The following is a 14,421-nucleotide window of genomic DNA, read 5'->3' on the forward strand; positions in this document are numbered from 1 at the left end:
CTAATCTATGACACTATCATTTTTCTGTGTCACCAGTATTTTATACCAGAAGAAAAGAAAAAATATCTACCAGTTATATTTATAAGACACATCCTAACATCAAGCATACTAACATGTGAAAAAATGTAGGTCTTTCTCTTAATCACAGCTATATAATACTGTCTCAATAGAGTGTAGTTATTTTATCTCAGCTTCTTATTAAAAATGAGTTGAATGCTTTTGCAGAATTAACTCAAATACTGTGAACTAAAGATCCTTACTCCAACAAGTATGTTCCAATTTGTGTTTTTATTTGCCATCCCAATTCATTTAACAAAGTAAAATGCTCAGATCATTTTTAAATAGAAAGTAAATGCAACACTCCTCCTAAGACAGAAGTTGAGGAAAAGTCTTTCTGATTACACTTAGATAGATAGTTACACATTCTAATAAAACAAGTCCTTATATATAAAATGTCAAAGTATATATAATTTAGTTATGTATATAAAATATATATAGTATATATGGCAATAATATATATTACTATACTTAAAATATATATTAACATATGTATATAATTATATATATTTATATATAAAATCAAATTACTTCGTGTCACTTTTCTACACTTAAAATCTATTTCCCCTGTTTCCTTCTATCTTTCCCTCATTGAAGTTCTCTCAAATATGCAAATACCACATCCCTTGGGACAGTTTAAAATCAAAATTAGTTATGCTAATTATCTCATTTGGGTTGACCTAATTAAATTTAATTAGTTGGTCTTGTTAATTCTAAACATTATCCTCTGGGAAATTTTACCTTTTGGGTTAAAGTTGTAGAAAATTTAAGTACCCACTTACCCTAACATACTTAGAACCATAGCACATGTAGGTGTTCCAATGTTGTATGTATAGTCCTCTAGCAATTGATGATACCTCTAGCCACTGATTTTGTTAAAACGTAGATTTCTGATGGAAACTTACTGAGGTAAATGTCAAGGTTTTAATTAGTAATTATATTCTTCCATTTAAATCAAAGTCACAAAAATATAAAATCATGATATTCAATGTGACTAATACTCTAATAAACTGTTTTACATCCTTATTAATTTTTGTGGGATGTTGTTTTGTGTACTATTGACTCATTCTTAGCTCTTGTGATACTTCCATTCCCTAATACCTTTCCTCTTTTTACTCTCATTGTTCCATTTCATGGAGTATCATTGCCTCAGCCTAACAAAATTAATTTGTATTTCTGAACGTTCTTCTCTGGTTTCACTTTTCTTCTCTCATTAATGCTCTCCCAGGCGGATTTCATTCACTGTATAAATGGCTTTAATTTCTATGTATGGCCTGGAAAGTGCTTAAACCTTCCTTTTTCAGTCTTGAACTTCACCTTGCAATTCATACATATATCCAAAAATCTGCTCAACATATCAACATTGGTTATCCACAGTCATCAAAAACAAACAACAACAACAACAACAAAAAACATTCAAACACTGTACTCATCATCTGTACCTATTCTCATTTTTCAGGTCCTAATTATTTCTTACCTGCACTATTTCAGTAAACTTCTTGTGTCTCTTCTTAACCTCCTGTCCTCCACCACCTCCAAGTTCATTATGTCCTCTAACAGCTTCGAGTGATGATCTGGTTTCTTAATTTGAAAGAGTAAACTTGTGTCACTTTCTGCCCCTTTGCTTAAGATTAAAAAAATTGATCTTTTTCACCTACAAATAAAGTCTAAGTGACTCAGTAAGAATCTGTAAGTCTAGGTTCCCATTTAGTGCCCATCTCCTATCAGGGCTTCATTTTGAAATGTATACTTTAAATGATCGCAAGGCTTTTGTATTTCCTGGCACAGAAATTTAAGTTTTGAACATCGATGAGTGTGTTGTTTATTGCTGTCTACGCTTAATGTGCTATTCTTAACTTTTCAATGGTTTTTATATGCAGTTAATATATTGTTATTTGCTAACAATAAGACAAAAAGTGATTTAAACAATACAGGTATGTAGAGAGTTACAACAAAATTATCCTAAGCCTGTCTCCTATCCTACTGTTCCAGTCAGTAATCACTGGTTTAAAAAAAGTGATGCATATCTTCCAGACTTTATGTAACTACCTATCTATCTACCTATCTTAAAAATTTGGATTTTTATTCACTCTATGTCAGATATAGATATATCCTGATGTGTGTGTGTGTATATATATGCATACATGTATATACATACACATAGATGTAAATATGTAGATGCATACACATACCTGCACATATGTATATACATACATGAACACATGTGTATATATGTACATGTATATATGTATATACATACACGTATGTGTGTACATGTATATATGTATATACACACACGTATGTGTATACATGTATATGTGTATGTGTATACATGTATATGTATACACATACACGTATGTGTATATATATGTGCATTTTTTTCTTTTTATAGTTATAGGGGTAAGGCATACAGTATAATTTGATCATTCTGCTATTGGTGGATATTTGGTGGTTTTTCTTTTGGTTTATTATTATTATCTTCTTTTGGCTTATTACTATTATTAGTGCAATGAATGGTCTTGTATTTCCACTGGCCAAACTGGATTTTTTATTCCAGTTTTTAAAAAAAGAATCCAGTCTGATAAATATGCCTCTCATAAATATCTACTGATTACATGATATATATAGAGACAGCATTTTCTATCAAAAGCTCTTTAAATATTATTTTGCAAATGACTTTGTCTCATATTAGAAATAAAATATGACAGTAATTACTTAAGAGATTTGATAAACAATTGCATGCATTATTTTGCTACATGTATATTTTTAATTATTTTTAAAAGTTTCTAGCCAAGCATGGCAGCTCATACCTGTAATTCCAGAACTTTGGGAGGCTGAGGCAGGTGAACTGCTTGAGCTCAGGAGTTTGTGACCAGCCCAGGCAACATGGTAAGACCTAGTCTCTCATAAAAAAAAGAAAAAAAAAGTTTCAAGTTTAGTCTAATTTTTTTTTAATAATTTGAATTAAACAGGAAGTGTGATCATTGTTTAATGCCATTTTGGCCAGATTATTTATCAGAATACATAATAAATAAATGTTATGGGAACTCTATTATAAATGAAATATATTTGAGAACCATTAGATGTTGAATGCAACAAGAAGAAAAAGAAAAATACATTTTTGTGTGAATGGAAAGAAATACTCCTCCTTCCTGGTTTTATTAGTTCTATTGGTCTATGTGAAAATGTTACAGGATTCTTTCAGTGCTGCTTTGCCAGCCAGAAATCTCTGCAGCCAGTAGCACCTCTTCCTGGGCTTTGCTCAGCTCTGGGCTCGCCACTGGGCTCACTCCATTCACTTGGCCTGGCAGGCTGCACTCAGCTTGTGCTACCAGCCTGGATTTGACACCCACCATGGCTCTGTGTTCAGTCTGCAGCTGGGCCAGGCATGCTGTGACCTGCTTCGGCCTCGGGCACAGGTGTCTGGATGAGGGGAACATGGTCGTGCCCAAAAACTCAGAGATGCCAGCAATTGCAGAGACCCAAGGGGTGCTATGGCTCTCACCCAGTGAGTCCTGAGATCTGACCCCCAAAGGACGTTACAGCTCTTCTTTTTTCCCACAACCCACGGTGCGGCAAACGGGGGTGTGTGTTACAGCTTACATTCAATCTTGATGCCCACAGCGTGACAAATGAAGGGGTGGCATGTGGCACCCAGCAGCTTTTTCTCCCCATTGGTTGGTGAGCGGGAGTGAGGGTTACAGTGTTACAGCCCCTTTCACACTTGCCATTTGGTGGGCTCTGGGTTTTTGTCCCACAGTCAAGAAGAATTAGGTTATGCAGACACTGGTGAGTGAACAAGGTGAAGAAGAATTTTATTGAGTGATAGAAAAGTTTTGACAATGAGAGTGGACCCAATGTGGGCAACCCACTGTGTGAGAGGGGGCCCAAAAGTGGGTAACCTAAAGTGTTTCTGAGTCCAGGGCTTTTATGGACTCAGAATGGGGGAGTTTGTGTTGATTAGTCCATGGGAAGGCCTGGATAAAGCACCATTTGACTGGCTAAAAGGCACTGAGGAAGATTTCACTCCAATCGTGGACTCTACCCAGAACTGCAGCTAGGTTTTCAGGCTTTAAATTGTCTTTGGTTTTAAGGTCAGGTTTCACCAGGAACCCGCCCCTGTCTGCCCAGGAATTTGTCTGTCTCCTGCTGCTATCAAATAACCACAATTTTTAGAATATGTTTGTTATGTTCCACATTTACAACCCAGGCTTAACAAACTATATTTAAGCTAGATCCTTTATTTTCACACCCTTTAGTTTTGTCTTTTTTTTACCTCTCAAGTAAATAGAGCTGTGAATTCAACTCATTACATGAAAGCTTTATTCACTTTGATTGACGCTCTTTTTAAAAAATCAATAATAATTGTATATTCTCGCTAATGATAATAATAACACATTTAAAACAAAATTATACATTTTACCAGTTTTGTTTGTTTACAAAATAAAAGAGTAAACATGTGAAAAAAAATATCCAAAGAAGGCCGGGTGCAGTGACTCACAGCTGTCATCCCAGCACTTTGGGAGGCCAAGGTGGGTGGATCACTTGAGGCCAGGAGTTTGAGACCAGCCTGACCAACATGGTGAAACCTTGTCTCTACTAAAAATACAAAAATTAGCCGGACGTGGTAGCATGTGCCTGTAATCCCAGCTACTCAGGAGGCTGAGGCAGGGAGAATCACTTGAACCCAGGAGGCAGAGGTTGCAGTGAGCCAAGATTGCACCACTGCACTCCAGCCTGGGCAACAGAGCCAGACTCTGTCTCAAAAAAAAAAAAAATGCCCAAAGAACAAACAAGTTTAAGATGAATAATCACAAATTTTCAAATAAATCAAACTCTCCTAAGTTTACTAGAGATTTTGGTCAAAGGATACAAAATTTCAGTTAGCTGTCAGGAATAATTTCTAAGAGATCTATTATACAACATGGTGACTATAGATAACAATGTATTGTATTCTTGAAACATGCTAAGAGAGTGGACATAAAGTGTTCTCACCATAAAAATACTCCTATGAGGTAATGTATATGTTAATTACCTAAATTTAATCATTCCGCAATTTATATATGCTTCAAAACATCATGTTGTACATGGTGAAGACATATAATTTTTTATGTCAATTTGAAAAAGAAATAAAAGAAAATGGAAGCAGAATATGCAGTTTTGCCTGGAGTGATGACAGGGCTTGGGTCAACTGAAGGCATTTTTCCTAGACACAAAGAAAATCACTTGTTCTTAAAGACCATAAGCTCCACAAAAGAAAAATCTAAATTTAACTAAAAATGAATAAACTTAGACTACACAAAACAACTTTTTAGTCTCATAAGGATGTGAAGATGTTTCAGCTTGTCCGTATTAGCTATTGATAACTGTGGAACTGATGGTTTGCATTTTGCTTTAGTGATATCTGACAGCTGTTCCTTTGGAACTACTGATGTAGCAATACTTCACCTATGGAAACAGAAGAGTATGAGAAGCATCTGCCAATAATGAAGATTAGGCTTTCTGGTTCATGCTACTGAAAAAGATCAAATAGATTTTGTTCATTTTAGACCTTAAATGTCACATAATGTAAAGAAACATGCCACATAATTTCCACTTGGCTTTTTCAAGGATTTTTTCAGAAACAAAATATTGTATTAACAACTGAAAAAAACATGTAAAAGTATTTTAGGAATTATGTCAATAACAATCATAATATTTCCATAAAAATGGTAACAGATATGATGTGACTACGGAAACATAGACCACTTATGATTAAATTATTTCTTGTTTTCTCTGAAATCCTGACTGGTAATCATTAACTTACCATTGCACATGTCTTTTCCATAAAAAAATTCTTCTGCTAGCCCAATATAAGAGTCCCAAGTTTAAAATGCTTTATTGATATCATTTTATACAATATTTAGAAATATTTTAAAAAAAATCATCCTGACTTCTGCTTTTAGATAGATGGAGTACTTCACAGGATAACAATTCTGCCGAGAACCACCTGAAAAGTCAAATTATTTACTATATATACAGATAGAGATTCACAGAAGTCACTACAAGAAGTAAAATTTTAGTGTATTTTAGAGTCGATCTGAATCTCTTCTGCTGTTTCTGGTTAAACTCCTGTACCTTGCCTAGAGGCTTGAATTCTAGGATTGACATAGGAAGAAGAATGCTACAGAGGGACCAAGATGACCCAATGGAGCTTTACATAGTTACAGGGGGCTGGATGGGGAAAACAAACAAGTGAACAAATAAAACCTTCTGTGCTACCTACTACTGCCTAGAAGAGACATATGTTAAAGATAAGGTCACAAAAATGTTGAAAATGAGGGAATGCAAGATATACTAGTAAAATTGAGGCTAAGGAAATAAATGTGTGGGTAGCCTTACTAATATTGAAAAAAAAGTGTGCTTCATGTAAAGAATTGCTGTAAATGAATTTTTTTTTTTTTTTTTTTAAGACAGAGTCTCACTGTCATCTAGGCTGGAGTGCTGTGACGTGATCTCGGCTCACTGCAACCTCTGCCTCCTGGGTTCAAGCCATTCTCCCGTCTCAGCCTCTGGAGTAGCTAGGATTACAGGTGCACACCATCACGCCAGGCTAATTTTTGTATTTTTAGTAGAGACTGGGTTTTGCCATGTTGGTCAGGCTGGTCTCTAACTCCTGACCTCAGGTGATCTGCTCGCCTTGGCCTCCCAAAGTGCTAGGATTACAGGCATGAACCACCACGCCCAGCAAAAAAATTTTATATCATGATAAAGGAGTTAATAGAAAAAGAAAATATGCCAATCTAAATCTGCTTGCATTAAATAAAGAAACTTCAAAATACTTAAAACAAAAATCATCAGAATTAGAAGGGATAGGCAATTAATAATAAAAGTGGACGACATTAACAAACCTCTCTAAATACCTGTTACAATTAGTAGACAAGAACTAAATAATCTTCTATCCTATAGATTCGAAGATCTAACACACATAATTAACGAATTCCCTATGTAAAATACTGTCCCCAACAACCTCAGAACTTACCTTATTTTCAAATGCTAATGGATAATTTACCAAAAGTGGCCAGATGTTGAGACATGCAGAAGCCCCAAAAAACTTTAAAACATTGAAGTTATTTAGATTATGTTCTCTTACCAGAGTGGAATTAAAAGTCAATAACAAAATAACAAAAATATATCCTATCTATCAGAAAGTTATGCAACATGCTCATTCATAGGCAAAAGAAAATATCACAATAAAAATTCAAAAAGAAAGTTGGTTAAAAATATACTTAGAAGAAATCAGTTTTAATGTTGAGTAGCAGTAGGGCAACTACAGTTAACAAGAATTTATAGTATATTTTCAAACAGCTATGAGGAAAGGTTTGGAATGTTCCAAACACAAATTATAAATGTTTGAGATGATATATAACCCAATTACCCTAATGTGATTTTTACACATTGTATACATGTATCAAAATATAACATGTACCCCATAAATATATACAACTCTTATGTATCAATTAAAAAATCACTTTCATTTTAATGAAGACAAGATATATCAAACTTGTGTAATACAGCTAACATATGGTTCAGAACAAGTTTGTAGCTTTAAATATATAAATTAGAAAAAATATATAATTTTCTAACTCAAGAAGCTAGAGAAAGAATAGCAAATTAAAATTTATGGGATGCAAAGGAAAAAAGCTAAGAATATAAATTATTTTAAAAATGCACAATGAAAAAAATTTAAAAGGCTTTGGCTCTTTAAAAGAATAATAAAACAGATTAAATTTCTAGAACTGCTAATCAAGACATAAACTGATGCCAAAATCTGACAAGGATGTAATAAGAAAGATTAAATTAGAGTAATCCTCATGAATATAGACGCAAAAACCCTAAGCAAAAGAGTAGAAGATTGAATCAGTTATATATGAAAACACAGTTATTTAAGCACTACCCTCAAGGAGCTAGAGAAATAACAGAAAATAAAATTTAAAAGAGTTGTAGAAGAATAGAAATACCATTCAAGCATAATTTTAATTCAGCAATGCAGGGAAGGATTTAATTCCTAAAATCAGTCAACATTATTCACAACATTAACAGAAAAAAACAAAAATTATTCAAATGTCCCAATATATGTAATAAAAAGCATTTGGCAAAATTCAACAAATATTTACTAAAAGGAAAAAAAGAATGAAAACAAAACTAAACAAAAATCTCTCAGAAAATGAGATGAATCTGAACAATAATCTGACCAATAGTGTCTCCAAATTACCTCCAGCAATCGTGTAATAGAAGAAAAATACATCACTAGTTATTAAGACCTATTATAATTCTATAGTAATTAATACAGTGTGCTATTGATTCAACAATACAAAATAAGAGACTTGAGAGTCTAGAAGCTCACCCCCACAATATAGTCACATGATGTGTGACAAATTGCTATTATTCAGTGAGCAAATAAGATATATATGTAATTATAGCCCACTATTTATATTTGTATACATATTTATAAAATATACATATATATGTATTAATATGTTTTAGAACAGTTATACGTTCATCACAAAATTGAGTGGAAAGTACAGAGTTCCCATATACTTCCTGCCCCTTACACATGCACACTCTCTCTTACTGTCAACATCCCATGTCAAAGTAGACACTTGTTACAACTGGTGAAACTTCATTGGCACATTGTTAAAGTTGACACTTGGTGTTGTACATTCTATGTGTTTAGACAAATTCATAATGATATTTATGTACCATTATAGCATCCCACGGGGCAATTTCACCACCCTAAAATCATCTGTGCTTCACAGTTCATCCCTCGCTCTCCCCAGCCCCTTGCAACCACTGATCTTTTTACTCTTCAAAGTTTTGGCTTTACCTGAATGTCATATAGTTGGAGTCATGCATTATATATCCTGAGGAAGATGTGAAACAGCAGCAATTTTGCTGGTAAAAATAAAAAATGCTGGAGCAACTTTGCTGCTAAAAATAAAAAATGCTGCAGCAACTTTGGAAGACAGTTTGGCAGTTCTTACAAAACTAAACTTATTCTTACTGTATGATCCATCAATTGTGCTCCTTGGTATTTATGGAAAATATTTGAAATCTTATTTCCACACAAAACCTTGCACATGAATGTTTATAGCAGCTTCATTCATAATTGCCAAAACATGGCAGCAACCAAGATGTCCTCCAGTAGGTGAATGAACAAATAAACTGTAGTACAACTAGACAATGAAATATTGTTCTGCACTAATAGAAAGTGAGCTATCATGCCCTGAAAAGATATGGAGAAATCTTAAATGCATATTACTAAGTGAAAGAACCTAAATGGAAAAAAATTGTCTTTTTAACAAATGGTGTTGAGTAGGCAAAGAGTTTGTAAACAGGACCAAAAAAGTGCTAAACATAAAAGAAAATATTGATAAATTGAACTCTATTAAAAATGTAAAACTTCTATTAATCAAAAGACATTAAAAGTGTGAAAAGTCAATACATACAATGGGAGAGATATTGGCTACACATATAGCTTAAAAAGAAGAGAAAGAGATATCCAAATATATACAGAACTTCGAATATATAAAAAACATCAAAATGAGAAGGACAAAAATATACAGAATAGGGAAAGGACAATGTAATACAAACATACAGCCATCAGAATGGCTGAAATAAATATAAACCAATGACAATACCAGTCACCTCTTCCCTCAGTTGGGATAAGTGTGAGATATTCTACTCTATCTCCCTACCGTATCTCCCAGAATTTCTCAACAGGATGGAAGAAACAATAATTACTTGATAATATGCCTGCTATGGTCTGGATGTTCGTATCCCCCCAAAATTCACATGTTGAAACCCAATCCCCAATATGATAATATTTGAAGGCAGAACTTTTGGGAGCTGATTAGAACATAGGGGCAAAGCCCTCATCAATCAGATTAGTACCCTTTATAAAAGGCCCCAGAGAGCTTTCTGGCTCCTTCCAACATGCGAGAACACAGTGAGAGGGTGCCATCTGTGAACCAGGAAGAGAGCCTTCACCAGACATTGAATCTGTTGGCACCTTGTTCTAAGACTTCCCAGCCTCCAGAGATATGAGAAATAAATTTCTGTTCTTTTTAAGCCACCCAGATTATGGTATTTTGTTGTTGTTGTTGTTGTTTGACTACAAAGATATTTATTAAAGTTTATTTTGAATTCGGAAAAGAAGGAAACATTCTAGATGTTTTAGACTTAATATTAAATAAAATTATGGTATATTCATTTTGCAGAACACCCTGTAGCCACTGTGGAAATGAGATTTAACTAAATGGGCATGATGGGTGTTATTGGGGTGATGAAAATCTTCCAAAGCTGACTTATGGTAATGGTTGTCACACTCAGTAAAGTCCCTGAAGTAATTTAATTGTATGCACAAAATGGGTGAATTTTATATTTTATTTTTTTAAATTTGGAATTTTTTTAACTTTTAAGTTCAAGGGTACAAGTGCAGGTTTGTTACATAGGTAAGCTTGTGTCATGGGGGTTTGTTGTACAGACTATTTCATCACCTAGGTATTAAGTCTACTACTCATTAGTTGTTTTTCCTGATCCTCTCCCTCCTCCCACCCTCTGCCTTCTGAAAGGCCCCAGTGTATATTGTTCCCATCTATGTGTTCATGTGTTCTCATCATTTAGCTTCCACTTATAAGTGAGAACATGCCATTTCTGGTTTTCTGTTTCTGTGTTAGTTTGCTAAGGATAATGGCCTCCAACTCCATACATGTTCCTGCAAAGAACATGACGTCATTCTTTTTCATGGGTGCATAGTATTCTGTGGTGTCTATGTACCACATTTTCTTATCCAGTCTATCACTGATGGGCATTTGGGTTGATTCCATGTCTTTGCTATTATGGGTAGTGCTACAATGAACATATGTGTGCATATGTCTTTACAATAGAATGATTTATATTTCTTTGGGTATATACCCAGTAATGAGATTGTTGGGTTGAATGGTGTTTCTGTCTTTAGGTCTTTGAGGAATCACCACACTGTCTTCCACAATGGCTGAACTAATTTACACTCCCATATACCCTTCCAAGACTGAACCAGAAATAAATTGAATCCCTGAACAGACCAATAATGAGTTCTGAAATTGAAGCTGTAATAAATAGCCCACCAACCAAAAAAAAAGCCAGGACCAGATGAATTTGCAGCTGAATTCCACCAGATGTACAAAGAAGAGCTGATACCAGTCCTACTGGAACTATTCCAAAACATTGAAAAAGAGGGATTTCTCCCTAACTTATTCTATAAAGCCAGCATTATCCTTATAAGCAAAACCTGGCAGTTATCTAACAAAAAAAGATAATGCGGGCCAATATCCTTAATCAACATCAATGCAAAAGTCCTCAGCAAAATACTGGCAAACTGAATCCAGCAGCACGAGAAAAAGCTTATCCATCATGATCAAGTAGGCATCATCCCCGGGATGCAAGGTTGGTTCAACATATGCAAATCAATAAATGTGATTCATCACATAAACAGAACTAAAGACAAAAAACATGATTATCTCAATAGATGCAGAGAAGGCTTTCGATAAAATTCAAAATCCATGCTAAAATCCCTTAATAAACTGGGTATTGAAAGAACATACCTCAAAATAATAAGAGCCATCTGAGTCTGTTGTGACTTGCAGCAGCTGCCCCCTTCTGCATGGTCTTGCCAAGCCAGCGCCTGGGACTGGAACCTGGCCACAGCCCCTCAGCTTCGCCCACTGCCTCCTGACCATGGAACCCCACAAAGTGAACAAGCTTTGGGGAAATGTGAAACTGTGTAAGCAGGATCCAAGCATTCTGCACACTGAGGAAATATGCTTCCTGAAGGAGTGGGTGGAGAATATGGGGGGTAAAGTACCACCTGCTACTGAGAAAGCTAAATCAGAAGAAAATACTAAGGAAGTAAAACCTGATAGTAAGAAAGTGGAGGAAGACTTAAAGGCAGACAAACCATCAAGTGAGGAAAGTGATCTAGAAATTGATAATGAAGGTGTGATTAAACCAGACACTGATGCCCCTCAAGAAATGGGAAATGAAAGTGCAAAGATAACAGAGGAGATGATGGATCTGGCAAATGATAAGAAAGTGGCCGCTATTGAAGCCCTAAATGATGGTGAACTGTAGAAAGCCACTGACTTATTCACAGATGCCATCAAGCTGAATCCTCACTTGGCCATTCTGTATGCCAAGAGGGCCAGTGTCTTTGTCAAATTACAGAAGCCAAATGCTACCATCTGAGACTGTGACAGAGCCATTGAAATAAATCCTGATTCAGCTCAGCCTTACAAGTGGTGAGGGAAAGCACACTGGCTTCTAGGCCACTGGGAAGAAGCAGCCCATGATCTTGCCCTTGTCTGTAAATTGGATTATGATGAAGATGCTAGTGCAACACTGAAAGAAGTTCAACCTAGGGCACAGAAAATTGCAGAACATCGGAGAAAGTATGAGCAAAAACGTGAAGAGCGAGAGATCAAAGAAAGAATAGAAAGAGTTAAGAAGGCACAAGAAGAGCATGAGAGAGCCCAGAGGGAGGAAGAAGCCAGACGACAGTCAGGAGCTCAGTATGGCTCTTTTCCAGGTGGCTTTCCTGGGGGAATACCTGGTAATTTTCCTGGAAGAATGCCTGGAATGGGAGGGGGCGTGTCTGGAATGGCCGGAATGCTTGGACTCAATGAAATTCTTAGTGATCCAGAGGTTCTTGCTGCCATGCAGGATCCAGAAGTTATGGTGGCCTTCCAGGATGTGGCTCAGAACCCAGCAAATATGTCAAAATACCAGAGCAACCCAAAGGTTATGAATCTTATCAGTAAATTGTCAGCCAAATTTGGAGGTCAAGCATAATGCCATTCTGATAAATAAAGCCCTTACTGAAGGAAAAGCAACCTAGATCACCTTATGGATGTTGCAATAATACAAACCAGTGTATGATTCTGACCTTCTTCTCAAGAGAGCTGGGGTGCTTTGAAGATAATTCCTAACCCTCTCCCCCAAATGCAGCTGAAACATTTTACAGTGGTTTGCCATTAGGGTATTCATTCAGATAATGTTTTCCTACTAGGAATTACAAACTTCAAACACTTTTTAAACCTTAAAAATATTTAAAATAAATTTAAAGCATCTGTTAATTCTTATATTTTTATTTACTAACCATTTTGGATTTTTTTCTTTGAATTATTGGGCAGGGAAGATACGTATGTATGGAAGATTATTGCTCTAATTTGAGTGAAATAAAGTGTATTAGTGTGAGGCAAACATAACTCATCTGAGGATAAAGTTTGTGTTGGATATGTGGTTCCTGAAGCATTTTGACTTGTCTTTTTAAATGCTGCATCTTTTTCTTTAAAGATTTATATCAATAAAACTAATTGGGACCACCACTATTTCAGTAGGACCTGGGTAGGGACTGCAAGTACTTGGCAGGGCAGCAGCAATCTTGCTGTGTTTTGTATAACATGCATACTTGTGCAGGTTGCCCTTAAATCTACACTGTGGTGAAGGGATGATTTTTTTTGTAATCCTGCAGTAGAGTTGGAGTACTTAGTTCTGTTCTTGTCCAATATAACTAATAAATGTTTCATATTATTTCCACATAGGGGAAATAAGGAATTACTTTTCTTTTACATGTCTTTGCTTAAAATTATCTTTCCTAGTCAAAAAAATGCCCAACTCTGTGTTTGCTTTCTGCTTGTTAAATTTTTCTCCCTTACTTTTCTTGGGCTAAAGACAGGCTTTTTCCACCAGCATCATCACTGTTATCATCATTAACAGCATAATTTTAGAAGTATATTTAATGCTGAGTTTAATTTAATATGTAATACATGTGGTAATTGTATTGTAATACCCACAACAACTGTAGTTTCTTACTTGGCCGTGAGAATGCTTTTTTAAGTGTTAGACTTCCACTCTGGCAAAATCTTGTCATATCAAAAGATGTTGGAAAGAGGGATTCCCTTTGGTGTTTGGTCTTCTACTTAGAAAACACCTAGTGCAGTTAGAGTTTATCTTGTAGTATTCATCTGTGTATTCTGAAGATAATAAGGTTTGAATTAAATTGACCTACACAGAGGGGAACCAATTTTTTTGATCCAGTGTGAATTATAAATGAGATAATTCAGTTATTCATTGTGGAATTCTTGAGACTATGAAAGGCTCATTGTCTTTGTATTCAGCTCTTCCTTGAATAGTGTAACCATACCCCCAACTCTGCTTGCTTTCTTTCCCTCCAATGATAAAGAAAATGATAAATTAAAAAAAAAAAAGAGCCATCTATGACAAACCCTCAGCCAACATCATACTGAATGGGCAAAAGCTGGAAGCATTCCCCTTGAATACTTGCAC

The 14,421-nt window shown here is 35.3% G+C and overlaps 1 pseudogene; it reads left to right on the forward strand.

The window, feature by feature from the left end:
- Positions 1-11,814: 11,814 nt before the first annotated feature.
- Positions 11,815-12,924, forward strand: LOC100585292 (annotated as a pseudogene).
- Positions 12,925-14,421: the final 1,497 nt, after the last annotated feature.

The sequence above is a fragment of the Nomascus leucogenys genome, chromosome 22a (genome assembly GCF_006542625.1).
Source record: "Nomascus leucogenys isolate Asia chromosome 22a, Asia_NLE_v1, whole genome shotgun sequence".
Lineage (NCBI taxonomy): Eukaryota > Metazoa > Chordata > Mammalia > Primates > Hylobatidae > Nomascus > Nomascus leucogenys.